The sequence below is a fragment of the Lissotriton vulgaris genome, chromosome 7 (genome assembly GCF_964263255.1).
Source record: "Lissotriton vulgaris chromosome 7, aLisVul1.2, whole genome shotgun sequence".
NCBI classification, from domain to species: Eukaryota; Metazoa; Chordata; class Amphibia; order Caudata; family Salamandridae; genus Lissotriton; species Lissotriton vulgaris.
In genome coordinates this window covers 1,675,586,726-1,675,607,059 of record NC_141695.1, presented here as the reverse complement: position 1 = coordinate 1,675,607,059, position 20,334 = coordinate 1,675,586,726, and the positions used below count along the sequence as shown (strand labels likewise).

The following is a 20,334-nucleotide window of genomic DNA, read 5'->3' as shown; positions in this document are numbered from 1 at the left end:
CCTCCTACCAATGGCAGCAGGCCCTCGCCTCGAGCCCCTGGGCCAGCGGCGGTGATTTCTACTGTCCCGGGCTGCGGCGGGGAATCGGCCACAAATGAGGGGTAGGCTCCCTCGAAAGCAAAAGAAAATGCAGTAGGCAACCGCAATAGGTGCTAAAAGTCAGCAAACAAGCGGGGTAGGCACTCGCGCCGAAACCGGCAATCCTGAGGCAGGCAGTGCGAGGTGGGCACCCGTGCCGCAAACAACCACCCTCACGGGGGAATCCCTCGCCAGGGGATTCCCTCTCCAAGGATGCACACGGAGGGCAGGTACAGCGATCCCAGGGCGCTAAAAGGAGCAACCAGGTCCAGGAAAGTCTAAAGGCACAGCACAAGGTTTCCAGGGCAAAGAGAAGTCTTTAGAAAGTCCTGTTTGAAGGTAGGGGGGCAAAGGCTGGGCCCAGGGGCCAGCTCACAGGGCCCTCCAGGCAGGGAGGCAGTCCACAGTGGTGGTCCTCCTGGCGCCCAGCAGCAGCAGGCCCCCCTCAAGGTAGGATCAGGAAAGAGAACATTTTACATGGGGTCACAGCCCCTTTTTATACACATAAATCCTTTGTTTGAGGCTGCAGGGTTAAGGGAAACCCAGACACAGCTGGTTTTGGAGCACTCTGTTGTGCTCAGCCCCCCTCCCCATTCACTGGCCAGGCTAGGGACATCAGTCACACCACAGGGGGCGGAGACAGCATTGTGTAGGGAAGGCCCAGCCCTATTCAGGTCCCAGGTGCACTCCTCCCACCCATCTGGATGTAAATCTCCCTATTCGCCACCGGGGCAGACCCATTCTGACTCCTGGAGCCAGGCTCACCAGCCAGCTCCAGCCAATCACAAGCCAGACAGTCAATTCACATTTATTACACAGACATGCCAACTTCTAGAAGTGGCACTTCCACACTAGACACATTGACGCTGCACACATCATCGCGCAGCATTCAATCTCACGAGTTCGCACATACCACTCGACCCTGCACTCCCCACGCATCTGGAACTACCATGGACACTCGCATTCCTATGGGAGGGCAGGCCAATCTCACCACACACATGCACTTTACACTGGGACACAGTGTTAAAGTGTGCAGAAGCCAAAAATAACTAACACCAGGTCACAATTAAAAGCAAAAGGTTTAGAGGTGAACCTGCCAGAAGGGCCAAGTCCAACATGGTTGAAGGTGATGGAGTTTCCTGTTGTGAAAATGGGGTCGAGGGTGTGTCCTGCTGAGTGCGTGAGTTCAGTCCTATGTTGTGGAGGTTGTCCAGGAGTGGTGTGGTGTTGGGGTCTAGTTGGTTTTCGAGGTGGAAGTTGAGGTCTCCCAGCAATGTGTAGTTGGTAGACGCGATGGCCTGCGGGTTGATGATGTGCGTGATGGAGTTGGTGAATGGTCCGCGGGGTCGGTAGATGAGGGATCCCCAGAGGGTGGTTGTAGGGCTAGCCCGTATCTTGAAGTGTAGGTGTTCCATCATGTCTGTGGGCTCGTCGGGGAGTGTGCTCAGCCGGAGGGTGGATTTGTGGACAATGGCGATTCACCCCCATTTTGTGGCTTCATTCAGATTCCAGAGCTTTCCATCACAGAAATGTGAGGATGATGTGTTTTTAGACGCGTTTTGAGGTTTGCAAGGGATTCTGGGTAACAGAACCTGGTGAGAGCCACACAAGTCACCCCATCCTGGATTCCCCTAGGTGTCTAGTTTTCAAACATGTACAAGTTTGCTAGGTTTTTCTAGGTGCTGGCTGAGCTACGGCCCAAAATCCACAACTATGCACATTGCAAAAATTAGGGTCAGTTCTCAGTGGAAAAATGTGATGCAGCCATGTTGTGTTTTGGGCCATTTCCTATTGAAGGCACTAGGCCCACACAAGTGATGTACCATTTTTATCAGGAGACTTAAAGGGACACAGAATAGTAGAACAAGTGCTATTACTAATTGTCTTTCTATGCATTCTACCTTCCAAATGTAAGACAGTGAATAAAAAAGAAGTCATTTTGAAAAATGCCCTCTTAATAGTATGGGTACCCACAAATAAATTCAGAGATGTGCAAATAACCACTGCTTCTAAACTCTATATCTTGTTCCCATTCGGAAATACATAGGTGTTCTTAATATCTATTTGTCACTCTTTATATTTTACCAAATGAATTGCTGTATACCCGGTACACAATGAAAATCATTGCAAGGTGCAGAGCAGTTATTGGCTCTGGGTACCTCAGGTTCTTGCTGAACCTACAAGTCCTATACATCCCCGCAACCAGAAGGGTCCAGCTGACATAACAGTATATTGCTTCAAAAATCTACCATAGTTAGAATAAGATACAGGTGAAAACACAGGCACAAATGTCTGTTTTTTAAAAAACTCAATGCAAACACAAGGAGATAATGAAGGGAGCGCTGAAACTTTTCAGACACTCACCCCCCATCACAGATCTGGGTTGAATCCATCATCATTCTTTAGCTCACTTCGCCACCTCAGTTCAGACCCAGCTATATGCAAATCAGACTTGACCCTGTGCCTCATGGGAATAGTCCTGCCCGAACTGCCAAGCCAGGTCTTCCCTGAACCGGAAACAAGCATCTCGGAACCGGTTTCTGGGTAACACCCTTCATCAGCCAGGCTAGTTGGAATTCAGTGGCAAAGTGAGCAAGAGACCCACGTCTGGACATACCCTGCAAATTTAGGGCGTATAAAGCAAACACAAGGAGATGATGGACGGAGAGATGAAACTTTTCAGAAACTCACCCCCAGTCACAGATCTGGGTTGAATCCACGATTATTCTTTAGCTCACTTCGCCACCTCAGTTCGGACCCAGCTATATGCAATCAGTCTTGACCCTGTGCCTCATGGGAACAGTCCAACCCGAACTGCCAAGCCACGTCTTCCCTGAAATAGAACAAGCATCCTGGGACCGGTTTCATCAGCCAGGCTAGCTTGAATCCATTGGCAAAGTGAGCAAGGGACCCACGTCTGGGCATACCCTGCCAACTTAGGCAGAACCAAGCAAACACAAGATGATGGACAGAGCGCAGAAACTTTTCAGACACTCACCCCCAGTCACAGATCTGGGTTGAATCCATTCCAAACTGGAATGGTACGGGGAGCAAAAAAACAATGGATTTAGGCACAGTTCTTTGTACTGGGGTGAATGTATGACATTGATCTACATTCTGTCCATCAATTGTTCTTTTTGCATTTGTCAACCCGAGTGGGACAGGTATGCCCAGACATGGGTCCTGAGCTCTCCATGCCACTGAAGTCAAGCTATCCTGGCTGAAAGCCCTAAACCGGTCCTTTGATGCTTGTTTCCAGTCCAGGGGGGACCTGGCCTGGCAGTTCGGGCTGGACTGTTCCCATTGGGCGCAGGGTCAAGACTGATTTGCATATGGCTGGGTCCAAACTGGAATGGCATGGTAAGCAAAAAAAGATGGATTTAGGCCCAGATCTCTGTACTATGGGTGAATGTATGACATTGTTCTGCATTCTGTCCATCAATTGTTCTTCTTGCTTTTTTTAACTCAATGTCAATATTTTTTTATTTCAGCTGTTACTTTCTATAGGAAAACCTTGAAGGATCTAGAAAAAATGACCCTTTGCTGAATTCAGAATTGTGTCTACTGTTCATGAAGGTATTATTAGTTTCACACCAATTTCTACCACTAACTGAGAGGAGGTTGAAAGCACAAAAAATTAATAAAAATAGGCCATGTCCCAGCCAAATGTCAAAACTGTACAGAAAATGTTGGTTTTCTAACAAACATCTGCATGTTCCTAAAAGCTAGAAAGATGGTCATTTTAGAACCGCAAACCTTTTGTTGATACCATTTGAAGTGAAAAATCAGACTATTTCTTCTGCAGCACTTTGTTCAAATTTTTCCCAAAGGACCCAAAATGAGGCTGTATTTTGGCTAAATTCTCGAGCCCCGCCAGAGGAATCGACAAACCCTGTGTCCCGCTAGAATCCTCAGGATGTTGGAAGAAAAGGGTGCAAATTTTGCCTGAATACCTTATGTGGAGAAAAAGTTATGGGGGCCTAAGTGCGAACTACGCCCAAATAGCCAAAAAAAAACTTAGCACGGGGGGAGGCATTGCAGCGAAGGGGTTAAGCTCTTTTCCTGCATTTTGGCCAATCTTGCACTCGTTTTGTTTTACTGGATTAACTGGTCTTTTCCACTGTATGTTTGTACATAATGTATTTTGACTATCATTCACGTATCACTTGGTAGCGTCACAGATTGATTGTGCCCAATCCAGGAAAGTGCCACAGAATGTAGATTTTCCTAATAATTTATGACGAAAAGTTTTCGTTTTATTAAAGACCCAGAGGCGAGTATCATGCTTTCTAATCTTGCTTTAATATAATAGCAGCCAAGATAAACGTATAAACTACAGTTCCCAGAAGGCCAAGCACTGGGTTCACCAATGGGAAATTATGGAATTAACAACAACAACCAATGAACATACAGTCTCAGGTATCAGGTATAACGATAGCTCTGACTGTGAACAGCCCTCTTTCCTTCAGCGAGCAGATTAGATAGTGTCCATAACCGTCTTGACCGAAGTCCAGCAAGGTCGTCCTTGCAGCAGGAGCGAGGGTCGGAGAATCGCAAGTGATTGATGAAGCACAACGTAGAGGAGTAGGATCCTTTTGAGGATGCTGGATCCGACCAGGAAGAAGCGGGTGGTAGAGCTGGAGCCGCTGTAGGGAGGGAGAAAACACATGTTAAAAAGGTGTTGCGGTGGGATAATACTCGTCTCTGTGTCTAATAAAATTAAGACTTTCCGTCATAAATTACTAGGAAAATCTACATTTTATCTCAAGACAGGAGGCTCATATTATGCTTGTTCAAGGATATCAACAACCAAAGAATCAGCAGAAATGACAGGTTTACAATAAAATATTCTGAACACATTGTCATTAGACCAATCCGCCGATCTCAGAATGTCCTCTAATCTGGAGCCTGCCCAAAAGGTTTTGGAGGCCATGGTTCCTCTGGTGGAATGGGCCCCGAAAACAGAAACACCAATACCAGCAAGGGACATGGCCCAGCGAACCCAAACAGGCTAAATTGGCAGAAGAAACTGAATTATGAGGTTTGCAGAAAGAAATGAGAAGTTGGGAATGGGAGGACGTTCTGAAATCAAAGGTCCGTTGTTCGTACACTTTGAGGCATTGACCTACACATAGTTTAGGTTGAGAAGGCAAATAGGGATAAAAGACATTGTTCAAATTCGTTTTAGTACGCCTATTAATGTGAAACAACACAGCAGAAGGGGTAAACTGACGAGAGGAAACATCCATAGCCTTGACATCAGACACACGTTCGATAGAAACCAGGCAGCATGGATTCGCAAATTTAGCGGCACAAAAATGGAAATTTAGCGGCACAAATATGGAAATTTTGCGGCATTTTATTTGGCAGTTTTTCCTACAACAAACACAGATATCTTAGTGGGCACTTTTGTAAAAATAGCGGCATTGTTACAAAAGTGCCGATTTAGCAACAAACCGCGAAATCCGGGAGGGTCTGATTAGTGGAGAAGTTACTGGCGTCATGCCAGGTGAGCGTTGTGGGGGAGGGAAATCCTTTAAAGATTCATTTTCTTTCTGAATTTGCCTTCTCTTCTTCAAACGCAAGAGCAGCAACATTGTGGTGTCACCAGGGCTATAAGCGGAAGCTTTTTCAATATTATATGTAACAAGCCATAGTTGCAATTATTTATCTTATGCAACTAATAACCATTGACAAAGCCAATAGTCCTGACTTGTTGTAGGTATGATATTACTTGTTGTATCACATATCTGGATGCAATGACAGAAACAACAAAATACAAGTCGGGCGGCACACTATGCTAAGCACAGATTTTTAGCGGAAGTGTTTTAGTTGCAGATCCTCAGAGCAAAGTATTCTATGTGCCAGGTCCACAAACCCTTAAAATATTGGGTGAGCTGATGTTAGTTTCATGAGGTAGTGACATCCAACTGGAGGTCCTCCATTCAGCCCGCAGGCACCACTTAGATGGTGTTATGGAGCGAGGATGAGTTCCCCTCCACCCTTAAAGGCCACTGCAAGCCCCGATCCAGACTGATGTCTCGCCATCAGTTCACACCCTCGAGTGTTTCTCCTGGATTCAGGCATGGCCCCTGCCGCACTTGAAGACTCCTTAATGCCCTCCAGATACTCAGCACCAAAGCATCCTAGGTAACAGGGCAACCCTCTATGTCTCTGGCTATATTGTCCTGATTCACTGCCATCAGCACTTATGCCTCAACTGTAGGAGTCCCCTGCATGCCGTCAGGTGCGTTTTAGGCCTCAGCAGAGTTGCATCGCCATTTTAGTTGCTGGCATATGGCCTTAACTTCACTGTAGCGCAATGGGGTACAAGTTGGTGGGCGAGACCCCTAACTTGCTATCCACACCAGGGATCACAGTATATGCACCTATGCTGCTCCATGGTCTCCTGGGTTAATTTTTTGAAGGGCGAGGTCTCATGATTAAGCAGGAAGCAGAGAGGAGATCTGGGATCAGGAGGCCACATCCAAGTTGGCTCAGCCACACCCCAGTCCACATTTTATTTTTTAAATTAGTTTTATTACATTTGGGTATAATTAAAGCATTCGATCAGACACTACCCCTGTGAAGAAAAGGTAATAGTATATAATCAGTTCAATCCATAGTACGACATTGAGAGTCAAATTAGTCACAGGCAGCACGGATGCAGCAATGGACAACTGGAATTCGCTAGCACTTTTGTAAAAATCGCTGCATTTTTACAAAAGTGCCGATTTCGCGGCAAACCGCGAAATCCTGGAGGGTCTGAACAGTGTCTCACTAGGCAGTTAAATAGCTGAAGAGTGAGCCGGGACACTGTAACTCTTTCTCATATGCCTTACAGCTACATCCTAACTTTTCTGGCAATATAAGTAGCTGCTGATTGGATTCGAGCCTCCGTCCTTTTCTCTATGTAGCTGGCGAGAGGCGCAAACACAAAATAAACAAATTATTTAAACTAAAATATATTCCAGAAGCATTCAATGCATTTCTTACTTTCAAGATTTAAGAGTCAGATCTACAATGAGAACTACTAAAAATTATACCACCAAAAAATGCTCAACTCGTTTGCAAATTTTTAAAAAAAATGTAAAACACATTGTTTCATTAAGAGGGGTTAAATAACAAACGAGCCGGCTCTTTTGCCGTACTGAAAGCATAGTTCAAAAAACACAATTTTTAGAAAAAGACATTAGTTAGACTGCAAGGTAGGGCAGGTACATAAAACATGATCCAAATGTTGCACCGACTTCTTACATACATCACATAATCTCTCTTCAAGTGGTAGACCAACCTGTGCACCAGTAACCAATTTTATGGGTAAAATATTCATATGCAACAACAGACTCTGTGACCTAAATTCCAAGTTAAATATGATTGAGGCTGGGCTTCGATGCATGAGGAAATATCAACATTCCAGCAATGGACATCTGGATTTCGCTGGAACTTTTGTAAAAATCGCTGCATTTTTACAAAAGTGACGATTTCGCTGGCACTTTTGTAAAAATCGCAGCATTTTTACAAAAGTGACGATTTCGCGGCAGACCACGAAATCGCAAAATCCTGGAGGATCTGTATAGAGAGAACAGCATTATCTGGCCAATCAGAAAAGAGTTTGCGTATCAAATTCACGTACAACAACTTAGAGTACTTTGCTAAAGAAGGTTTGGAAAACGTAACGCCTCTTAGTAGACGACAAATAAGGGGGTGCATACCCGCTGGTTTGCCCTCAAAAGGACAGTGATTAAGGGAAATCTCTGATTTATACAGATTAACCATTCTGTAAGACTTACCTGACAATGTAATTCAAATGTGCTGAAAAGGAATCAATATGTTTTCCCAAACACCAGCTTGCCCACAAAGACCATGCTGACTTGTAAGCTTTAGTTGTTCCTGGGGCCCAAGCTCTGCTAATGAAGAGAAAAGCCTCTTGCGAAATGAGCTGGTTGGAGTGGTTAGACCTGAGACTTCCACGCGACAGAACCAGTGTTGTCCAGAATAAGATTGTGTGGTTGACCCAAGGGATCTAACAGGAGATTGCTGCAAGAAGGAAGAAGAACCGGGAAGTCCACCACCATCTCCAGCAGAGATGGGAACAAGATCTGAGACTGCCAGAAGAGGACCACAATCACCAGCGAGGCAGGTTAGCGTCTGGTCTTGGCAAGGACCCTGTTGATCATAACAAAAGGGGGTAAAGCGTAATTGAGATAAGGAGACCAGTCTTGGAGGAAAGCGTCTGTGGCCAGAACCAAAGGATCTGGATGCCAAGTTAAGAAACGTGGCAAAGGGAGGAGCGCAAAGGAACACTAAATGCAGGTGGCAAGAAAGGAGTAGCGCAAAGAGCAATGGAAAGGCACAGGCCGCCAACTAAATACTATAACCAGGCAAATATATACCAAGTAAAACAATACAATATAAAAGAGCAATAACGAGAGTGTGTACTTAACTTGACTGCGAGCAGCAAGAAAAGAGGGCTGTTTGCAGTCAGAGCTATTGTTATACCTGAGACTGTGTGTTCATTGGTTGTTGTTGTTGATTCCATAGTTTCCCATTGGTCAACCCGTTGCTTGGCCTTCTGGGAACTGTAGTTGATAAGTTTATCTCGGCTGCTATTATATTAAAGCAAGATTAGAAAGTATAATATGAGCCTCGATTCTTGACATAAAATTGAGTGTAAGTGTACCATCTAGTTGTGGGGAATTAGACCAGGAGAATCTTTTACTGGAAAAACACTGTGATTCGCACAGCATTTTCTCTAGTGCAACACCTGGATCAGTGATTTGCCCACATTTTACACTGTTAACTTCTTCATATTATCTTTTCAGCTGTACTTCCTCTGGTGCAACTCCTGGTTTTGTGCTTCGCACACCATTGATACTATTAACTTCTTCATGTTTATTGTTAATTTACCATAAATTCTAGGGCATATTGGGAGACATTTGTGGTATCTCTGGTGTATACTGAATGACATTATTTTATTTTGTTTAGTTTGGGGTTTTATTTTATTGACACTCGCGGCAGATATCTTGAATTGAGATCTCATACCATATAATTTCTTTTTTTTTTTTTATTGAAAATTCATTGGTACAAAAAACAGATACATCTTAATAAAGAAAAATTCCATTATTTCATAATACGTTTCAGTATACATTTAAAACATCATACATAACGCTAGTCATTCAATAAATAAATGTGCAGGGGTTTGCATATACATTGGGCGCAGGGTCAAGACTGATTTGCATATGGCTGGGTCCAAACTGGAATGGCATGGTAAGCAAAAAAAGATGGATTTAGGCCCAGATCTCTGTACTAGGGGTGAATGTATGACATTGTTCTGCATTCTGTCCATCAATTGTTCTTCTTGCTTTTTTTAACTCAATGTCAATATTTTTTTATTTCAGCTATTACTTTCTATAGGAAAACCTTGAAGGATCTAGAAAAAATGACCCTTTGCTGAATTCAGAATTGTGTCTACTGTTCATGAAGGTATTATTAGTTTCACACCAATTTCTACCACTAACTGAGAGGAGGTTGAAAGCACAAAAAATTAATAAAAATAGGCCATGTCCCAGCCAAATATCAAAACTGTACAGAAAATGTTGGTTTTCTAACAAACATCTGCATGTTCCTAAAAGCTAGAAAGATGGTCATTTTAGAACCGCAAACCTTTTGTTGATACCATTTGAAGTGAAAAATCAGACTATTTCTTCTGCAGCACTTTGTTCAAATTTTTCCCAAAGGACCCAAAATGAGGCTGTATTTTGGCTGAATTCTCGAGCCCCGCCAGAGGTACCGCTAGAATCCTCAGGATGTTGGAAGAAAAGGGTGCAAATTTTGCGTGAATACCTTATGTGGAGAAAAAGTTATGGGGGCCTAAGTGCGAACTACGCCCAAATAGCCAAAAAAAAACTTAGCACGGGGGGAGGCATCTCAGCGAAGGGGTTAAGCTCTTTTCCTGCATTTTGGCCAATCTTGCACTCGTTTTGTTTTACTGGATTAACTGGTCTTTTCCACTGTATGTTTGTACATAATGTATTTTGACTATCATTCACGTATCACTTGGTAGCGTCACAGATTGATTGTGCCCAATCCAGGAAAGTGCCACAGAATGTAGATTTTCCTAATAATTTATGACGAAAAGTTTTCGTTTTATTAAAGACCCAGAGGCGAGTATCATGCTTTCTAATCTTGCTTTAATATAATAGCAGCCAAGATAAACGTATAAACTACAGTTCCCAGAAGGCCAAGCACTGGGTTCACCAATGGGAAACTATGGAATTAACAACAACAACCAATGAACATACAGTCTCAGGTATCAGGTATAACGATAGCTCTGACTGCGAACAGCCCTCTTTCCTTCAGCGAGCAGATTAGATAGTGTCCATAACCGTCTTGACCGAAGTCCAGCAAGGTCGTCCTTGCAGCAGGAGCGAGGGTCGGAGAATCGCAAGTGATTGATGAAGCACAACGTAGAGGAGTAGGATCCTTTTGAGGATGCTGGATCCGACCAGGAAGAAGCGGGTGGTAGAGCTGGAGCCGCTGTAGGGAGGGAGAAAACACATGTTAAAAAGGTGTTGCGGTGGGATAATGCTCGTCTCTGTGTCTAGTAAAATTAAGACTTTCCGTCATAAATTACTAGGAAAATCTACATTTTATCTCAAGACAGGAGGCTCATATTATGCTTGTTCAAGGATATCAACAACCAAAGAATCAGCAGAAATGACAGGTTTACAATAAAATATTCTGAACACATTGTCATTAGACCAATCCGCCGATCTCAGAATGTCCTCTAATCTGGAGCCTGCCCAAAAGGTTTTGGAGGCCATGGCTCCTCTGGTGGAATGGGCCACGAAAACAGAAACACCAATACCAGCAAGGGACATGGCCCAGCGAACCCAAACAGGCTAAATTGGCAGAAGAAACTGGATTATGAGGTTTGCAGAAAGAAATGAGAAGTTGGGAATGGGAGGACGTTCTGAAATCAAAGGTCTGTTGTTCGTACACTTTGAGGCATTGACCTACACATAGTTTAGGTTGAGAAGGCAAATAGGGATAAAAGACATTGTTCAAATTCGTTTTAGTATGCCTATTAATGTGAAACAACACACCAGAAGGGGTAAACTGACGAGAGGAAACATCCATAGCCTTGACATCAGACATACGTTCGATAGAAACCAGGCAGCATGGATTCGCAAATTTTGCGGCACAAAAATGGAAATTTAGCGGCACAAATATGGAAATTTTGCGGCATTTTATTTGGCAGTTTTTCCTACAACAAACACAGATATCTTAGTGGGCACTTTTGTAAAAATAGCGGCATTGTTACAAAAGTGCCGATTTAGCAACAAACCACGAAATCCTGGAGGGTCTGACTAGTGGAGAAGTTACTGGCGTCATGCCAGGTGAGCGTTGTGGGGGAGGGAAATCCTTTAAAGATTCATTTTCTTTCTGAATTTACCTTCTCTTCTTAAAACGCAAGAGCAGCAACATTGTGGTGTCACCAGGGCTATAAGCGGAAGCTTTTTCAATATTATATGTAACAAGCCATAGTTGCAATTATTTATCTTATGCAACTAATAACCATTGGCAAAGCCAATAGTCCTGACTTGTTGTAGGTATGATATTACTTGTTGTATCACATATCTGGATGCAATGACAGAAACAGCAAAATACAAGTCGGGCGGCACACTATGCTAAGCACAGATTTTTAGCGTAAGTGTTTTAGTTGAAGATCCTCAGAGCAAAGTATTCTATGTGCCAGGTCCACAAACCCTTAAAATATTGGGTGAGCTGGTGTTAGTTTCATGAGGTAGTGACATCCAACTGGAGGTCCTCCATTCAGCCCGCAGGCACCACTTAGATGGTGTTATGGAGCGGGGTTGAGTTCCTCTCCACCCTTAGAGGCCACTGCAAGCTCCGATCCAGACTGATGTCTCGCCATCAGTTCACACCCTCAAGTGTTTCTCCTGGATTTAGGCTTGGCCCCTGCCGCACTTGAAGACTCCTTAATGCCCTCCAGATACTCCGCACCAAAGCATCCTAGGTAACAGGGCAACCCACTATGTCTCTGGCTATATTGTCCTGATTCACTGCCATCAGCACTTATGCCTCAACTGTAGGAGTCCCCTGCATGCCGTCAGGTGCGTTTCAGGCCTCAGCAGAGTTGCATCGCCATTTTAGTTGCTGGCATATGGCCTTAACTTCACTGTAGCGCAATGGGGTACAAGTTGGAGGGTGAGACCCCTAACTTGCTATCCACACCAGGGATCACAGTATATGCACCTATGCTGCTCCATGGTCTCCTGGGTTAATTTTTTGAAGGGCGAGGTCTCATGATTAAGCAGGAAGCAGAGAGGAGATCTGGGATCAGGAGGCCACATCCAAGTTGGCTCAGCCACACCCCAGTCCACATTTTATTTTTTAAATTAGTTTTATTACATTTGGGTATAATTAAAGCATTCGATCAGACACTACCCCTGTGAAGAAAAGGTAATAGTATATAATCAGTTCAATCCATTGTACGACATTTAGAGTCAAATTAGTCACAGGCAGCACGGATGCAGCAATGGACATCTGGATTTCGCTGGCACTTTTGTAAAAATCGCTGCATTTTTACAAATGTGCCGATTTCGCGGCAAACCGCGAAATCCTGGAGGGTCTGAACAGTGTCTCACTAGGCAGTTAAATAGCTGAAGAGTGAGCCAGGACACTGTAACTCTTTCTCATATGCCTTACAGCTACAACCTAACTTTTCTGGCAATATAAGTAGCTGCTGATTGGATTTGAGCCTCCGTCCTTTTCTCGACGTAGCTGGCGAGAGGCGCAAACACAAAATAAACAAATTATTTAAACTAAAATATATTCCAGAAGCATTCAATGCATTTCTTACTTTCAAGATTTAAGAGTCAGATCTACAATGAGAACCACTAAAAATTATACCACCAAAAAATGCTCAACTCGTTTGCAAATTCTTTAAAAAATGTAAAACACATCATTTCATTAAGAGGGGTTAAATAACAAACGAGCCGGCTCTTTTGCCCTACTAAAAGCATAGTTCAAAAACACAATTGTTAGAAAAAGACATTAGTTAGACTGCAAGGTAGGGCAGGTACATAAAACATGATCCAAATGTTGCACCGACTTCTTACATACATCACATAATCTCTCTTCAAGTGGTAGACCAACCTGTGCACCAGTAACCATTTTTATGGGTAAAATATTCATATGCAACAACAGACTCTGTGACCTAAATTCCAAGTTAAATATGATTGAGGCTGGGCTTCGATGCATGAGGAAATATCAACATTCCAGCAATGGACATCTGGATTTCGCTGGCACTTTTGTAAAAATCGCGACATTTTTACAAAAGTGCCGATTTCGCTGGCACTTTTGTAAAAATCACAGCATTTTTACAAAAATGCCGATTTCGCGGCAGACCGCGAAGTCCTGGAGGATCTGTATAGGGAGAACAGCATTATCATGGCCAATCAGAAAAGAGTTTGCGTATCAAATTCACGTACAACAATTTAGAGTACTTTGCTAAAGGAGGTTTAGAAAACGTAACGCCTCTTAGTAGACGACAAATAAGGGGGTGCATACCCGCTGGTTTGCCCTCAAAAGGACAGTGATTAAGGGAAATCGCTGATTTATACAGATTAACCGTTCTGTAAGACTTACCTGACAATGTAATTCAAATGTGCTGAAAAGGAATCAATATGTTTTCCCAAACACCAGCTTGCCCACAAAGACCATGCTGACTTGTAAGCTTTAGTTGTTCCTAGGGCCCAAGCTCTGCTAATGAAGAGAGAAGCCTCTTGCGAAATGAGGTGGTTGGAGTGGTTAGACCTGAGACTTCCACGCGACAGAACCAGTGTTGTCCAGAATAAGATTGTGTGGTTGACCCAAGGGATCTAACAGGAGATTGCTGCAAGAAGGAAGAAGAACCGGGAAGTCCACCACCATCTCCAGCAGAGATGGGAACAAGATCTGAGACTGCCAGAAGAGGACCACAATCACCAGCGAGGCAGGTTAGCGTCTGGTCTTGGCAAGGACCCTGTTGATCATAACAAAAGGGGGTAAAGCGTAATTGAGATAAGGAGACCAGTCTTGGAGGAAAGCGTCTGTGGCCAGAACCAAAGGATCTGGATGCCAAGTTAAGAAACGTGGCAAAGGGAGGAGCGCAAAGGAACACTAAATGCAGGTGGCAAGAAAGGAGTAGCGCAAAGAGCAATGGAAAGGCAGAGGCCGCCAACTAAATACTATAACCAGGCAAATATATACCAAGTAAAACAATACAATATAAAAGAGCAATAACGAGAGCGTGTACTTATCTTGACTGCGAGCAGCAAGAAAAGAGGGCTGTTTGCAGTCAGAGCTATTGTTATACCTGAGACTGTGTGTTCATTGGTTGTTGTTGTTGATTCCATAGTTTCCCATTGGTCAACCCGTTGCTTGGCCTTCTGGGAACTGTAGTTGATAAGTTTATCTCGGCTGCTATTATATTAAAGCAAGATTAGAAAGTATAATATGAGCCTCGATTCTTGACATAAAATTGAGTGTAAGTGTACCATCTAGTTGTGGGGAATTAGACCAGGAGAATCTTTTACTGGAAAAACACTGTGATTCGCACAGCATTTTCTCTAGTGCAACACCTGGATCAGTGATTTGCCCACATTTTACACTGTTAACTTCTTCATATTATCTTTTCAGCTGTACTTCCTCTGGTGCAACTCCTGGTTCTGTGCTTCGCACACCATTGATACTATTAACTTCTTCATGTTTATTGTTAATTTACCATAAATTCTAGGGCATATTGGGAGACATATGTGGTATCTCTGGTGTATACTGAATGACATTATTTTATTTTGTTTAGTTTGGGGTTTTATTGACACTCGCGGCAGATATCTTGAATTGAGATCTCATACCATATAATTTCTTTTTTTTTTTAATTGAAAATTCATTGGTACAAAAAACAGATACATCTTAATGAAGAAAAATTCCATTATTTCATAATACGTTTCAGTATACATTTAAAACATCATACATAACGCTAGTCATTCAATAAATAAATGTGCAGGGGTTTGCATATACGAATAAATATACATATTAGAAACTCATCGTCCGGTGATCAAAGCTGCCCCTCCCTCCAAATTTTAAAGGGGTCCCATATCTTATTTCCAAAATCCCGCTTTTTCTTACCCTTATAAGAATATAGAGTAGATTCGATATTGTGAATACCAAGAAGCCTGGTCAGCCACAATTGGAAGGTTGGGGCATTAGGATCCTTCCAAGCAGCTGATAGTAGAATACGTAGAACAGCAACAGCTATAAAGATAAAAGCCTCTGTTTCTTTGTTCAGACGGGCCGTTTTACTGTCACTCCCGAGAATCATTATTGTCGGGGATAGGCAGATCTTTAAGCCTAGCAGCCCCTCTAAAAATTTCTCTATCTCAGATTTAATCGAACTAAGCTGCTCACAGTAAAAGAACATATGTAATAAGTCCCCTGGACCTTTCTGGCATCTGGGGCAGTTACTGTCATTTCTCATGCCCCAATCATGTAGCTTGGATGGTGTATAATACAGGTTAAAAAGTGTTTTAAAATGCTGAACCTTCAAATTTGAGGATCGAAGTACCTGCTTATCCAAGCTCAGGGCCTTATCGAAATCGGTATATGGATCTTGAAGTCTAACTGCCCAGGCAACCTCAAGATCGTCGGGGGATTTTTCAATAAGTGCTTGATATATACTGCTGATCCTATCTCCTCCTCCTAGCAAATACCCCAGCACAGGGCAATATGACTCAGGCAAGATATCAGACATAGCCGATTTAAGTGTTTGTGAAACCTGGAAGTACTTAAAGATTTGGTCGTTGGGGAGACCATATTTCTCTTGCAGCCAGTTGAAGCTAGCGACGCTTCCATTCAACGTCACATTGCCCACAGTCCGAATACCCAACTGCTCCCAGCACTTCCAAGCCCCATCCACACCTAAATTTGGTGTATACCCGGAGTTCCACAGCGGGGTATATAGATTTATCTTAGGGATATGGAACAGTTTCTGCAGATTTTTCCACAAATCCCAGGCACTTAAAGCCACCTTATAGCGGGATTTTAAAAAAAATCTGCGACTGGTTTTTCTCAACAAAACCCCACAGCCTCCTTTCCCATCAGTAGTTCGTAAATTGAAGGTAAAACATATAAATCTGATGTAGGATCATTTGTATATCTCTCTCTGGAAGTTGGCTCAAATAATATGGACATCTGAGTTAACAAACCAGCCCAGTGTTAGAATCTGATATTTGGAATCGCCAAGCCTCCGCGTTCCTGGGGGAGGGTCATAAATTTTAATGCCCTCCTGGTTTTACCATATTGCCATAAAAAACTGTTAAAGATAGACTCGATCTTTTTTAACATACCCTCCTCAATTAAATATGGTATACATCTAAACAGATACAGTAATTTAGGTAGCATGGTCATCTTTAACACGTTGGCTCTCCCAATGAGTGTAAGGTGCAATGAGTCCATACGCTTTAAATCCGATTCGATTTTCTTAAAAAGCGGGAGGTAATTATCTTGTATAATAGAGCCTATTTCAGCATTAATTATTCCCCCGAGATAAGTGGCCGAGTCGACATATCTTTGATCGATTTTAATTATCCCCCTGGAACAAATTACCTGGGTCTTCGACTCATTCAAGCGATACCCCGAATACATACCAAACTTGCTAGCGATCTCTACCAATATCTGCATAGCCTCAGCTGGCTTTGGTGTAATTACTGCCAGGTCATCGGCGTATGCCAATATTTTGCTCGTAAATCCATTTGTTACTGCCGGCTGTATTCCCCCGTTCTCAAGAATCTGCCTAACCAGGGGGTCGATATACAGAGCAAACAGGATGGGTGAGCAGGGACACCCTTGACGGGTGCCCCTGCTTATCCCAATCCTGTCCGAACTCTGGCCCATCAGCTGTATTCGGGCCATTGGGTCGCAATACATGGCTTTAATGGCCGTCCTGATTTTTGGGCCAAACCCTCTCACCATCAATACATTCCATAGATAGACCCACCTGACGCGGTCGAACGCTTTTTCTGCGTCTAGGAGGATCATGGCGACTCCTCTCCCCCCAGCAGCATAGGCCTCAAACATACCATATAATTTCATTGTTGCCCAGGTGCTTACTATCCTAAACTTATGCCCACTGCATACAATGTAATGCAACCAGTTCCATTTTTACAAGGGCCTGGTAAACCTGAAATAAAGTGGAGACAATGGTTAAGTACTTCAAGAACTATTTGGCTATATTAATGGTACGTGCCCACCACTTTAGAAAGAAAACAGTTGAACGTTTATCATATTTTTAGCAGTGGCGGTTTCTCTCTATGGGCGTCGGGGCTTCGCCCTCATTACATACAGCAATAATAAATGCTGAAGCAGCAGCTGAATGCTCATTTTGTTTCCATGTACAATCAAATAAAAAATGCCCCCTCGTTCTAATTTAATTTATCCCCTTGAACACGGAGTACTGTCTGTGTTCCCTACTCACCATCGACACCTGAGTTGTCCATTAATCATTGTGGACACAGCCATCACGTCTAAGTGTTTGCCGAGCCGATAACCTCACAGCCCTGAAGGCTGTGATGTCATCAGCTCAGCAAAGACTCGGATTCAAAGCCCAGTCTCCTTCCCCTGATGGCGTGGAGGTAAAGTTTGTCCCGGGCGTTTTAAATGCAAGCCCGGGATAACAAAACCTCCACGTCAATCACAGAGTGAGGAGCCTTGTAACCCCACCCTTTCCCAAATCGTTACAGGGGTGGGTGGGACACCCCTGTGACGAGATGGGAAAGGGCGTGGTAGTGAGGAAGCAGAGGCTCGAGTCTGCGCAGTGAGTGAGGCTGCTTCAGTTCCCGCGCGTCCATTAATCCTGGTTATTGTGGACGGCACTGGATGCCATTTCTTGAATACTGCTGCGCAGCGGGACTGGCTGAAAGTGTGCTGGTTTAGAGAGCAGCCTGAATTACTGCTGGGAGGCTGCAGCAGCTAGTCCATGGGCACAACAGGTTGCTGTCTGGAGTGGGACTTGTGTGCAGACTGTGTTATGTGAACTTGAAAAGTTTACCACCAGCCGGTAAGGCCCAGGCCCAGTTTTATACTTCACATTACAAAGGGAAGCCATTAATGTCTAAGCAGGTGATGACGCCTACAGCAATCTTGCATAGGTGCAGTTTTACGATTTCCTGCAAGTTTCAGTAAATAACTTGACTGAGTTAGCCAGTTTCACACTTTTTGCATTGTGAATTCCTGGCCCTGGTTGAGCACTGACATTCCTGCTTTTGATTGTCTTTAATAATTATACACCGGAGGTTGTGTTGCCAGCTTCTTCGTGTAAAAGCACAGTTTTTAAAAAAATCAAAATAAACCTCTACTAGTTTACTGGAGAAAAGAGGTTGAAGGGGAGATTGTGAGAAAATATAAAACTCACGTTTGGGTGTTCGCAAAGCATGGCAGCAAACTACTCTTGCTTCAGTGTGACTGCCCGCTCCTCACAAGCCTTTGAAATATATGATTTACGAGGTAATAAAAAGGATTTTGACTGCAGGGTCGCCGTCTGTGAATTGCTGGCAGTCGCAAGTGAAAACATGTAAGCAAAAATAGCTTTGTGAGTCAGTATTAAATTGCTTTAGACATTGATTGCAGACTACTGAACTAGCGTTTCCTGCACGGAACAGTTGCACCTCTATGACAATTATCATGAAAGCAAGTATATTAGTAGACCGCAAATCTGACATTACACATTAGGTGTAATTTTAAACATTTAAAAATGGTGTAAAAATACCAGGTGGTGTTTAAAAATAGTATCAAAACACCTTTAGCCCCCATTTAAAGCACAAGATCAAGCTGAAGAAGTCAGGTCCTAAAGGATTGGAAATAATTTGAGAAACATATTGAAGTTTCTTGAATATGTGCAAGTGTGTTTTTCCATCAAACCCCATTTGTTTCTTTCTCTCAGGAAAGACTGTCCTTTGATAAATACCATGGCTAAGAAAGAACAAACTGATCTCTGTTTTGGGCACAAATTATGCAATTTATGGCCTGACTACGTTTTTCCTTTGGGCGAGCATTCTTAATTCTACTATTTATTATTCTGGTTTTATAGATGCATTGTGATTATTACCCCCTACCCATCCTATTATCTAAATACAAACATGCTGTGAGGGAGATACCAACCCCTGTTTTACATTTTGCTAAAGGAGGTCAGGCTTGTCTAACAAGCCAGGCCTATGTTCTTATTATTCGCGCTTTTGATCCCATTTCTGTTTGAAAAGATTTTGATAGAAAATGGCAACCAACATCTTGAACACCCCCCAACTGACCAAGCCCAGCCACACCACTTTCAAACCTCACCAGCCGCCACTGATTTTTAGTTCAACAGTTGAAGGGTTTATAAGCAATACGATATGGATCTTTACAGTAGATGAAACTCATTTAAAAAAAAAATCAAATATGAAAGAATGAAGTGATGCCGCTTACCAGATTTTAAAATGAAAATCCGATATTTAAAATCGGACTAATAAAGGCTGCATAATCATGAGATAGTAGAAGCTGCTGAATACATAGGAACGTGAGTAGGAAGACACCCGGAGGTCCAATTCTCTATAGTACTATGGAATACGTATGTTATCTGATCTGCAGTTCGCTGCTATTTCCGGGAGGAACAGAAATTCCATTTCCTTCAGAAAATGTTCGCCCTAAACAATGAAGATATCGGAACACTTCCTAAGAATGTGTAGACAATTAACAGTGAACAACAAGGCTTTGGAAATACTTATGGGCACACTCAAGTCTCGCTAATATAGGTGTTTTTGTGTTCGAAACGGAAACCATGCCTGTGGTTGCTGTGACAATAATAACGCAGCCATACTGGAGAGGGGCACTACGGCCCCGATTACGAGGTTAGGTGTTATTGATCGCACTGGGCATCACGATACCACGGGGTACGTTATTCATCGTTTGATAAATATCACCTAAATGAGTTTGAGGGAATAACATACGGAAAACAAAACACATAACTCCCACTAGTCGTAATTAAGCGACCAACTCGTGATCCGGCCCTAAAGGGGAGCGTAAAACAATGGTGCGCGTTCATCGCAGGCGAAGCTTAAGTTGTTCAAATAAAACCTTATTTTATTTTACAAGTTAAAAAAAAACGATGCGTTGGTCTCAAAATAATGATTAAATAGACGAAATTATTTGATGCCT

At 43.1% G+C, this 20,334-nt stretch overlaps 1 long non-coding RNA gene across 1 annotated transcript; it reads right to left on the bottom strand.

Moving 5' to 3' along the window:
• Window positions 1-4,487: 4,487 nt before the first annotated feature.
• Window positions 4,488-19,836, bottom strand: LOC147706289 (uncharacterized). Its single transcript, XR_015297350.1, has 3 exons — window positions 19,606-19,836; window positions 7,872-10,617; window positions 4,488-4,724 (listed from the first exon to the last, which is right to left on the bottom strand). It is a non-coding gene; the product is annotated as an uncharacterized LOC147706289 (long non-coding RNA).
• Between the last annotated feature and the right edge of the window lie 498 nt (window positions 19,837-20,334).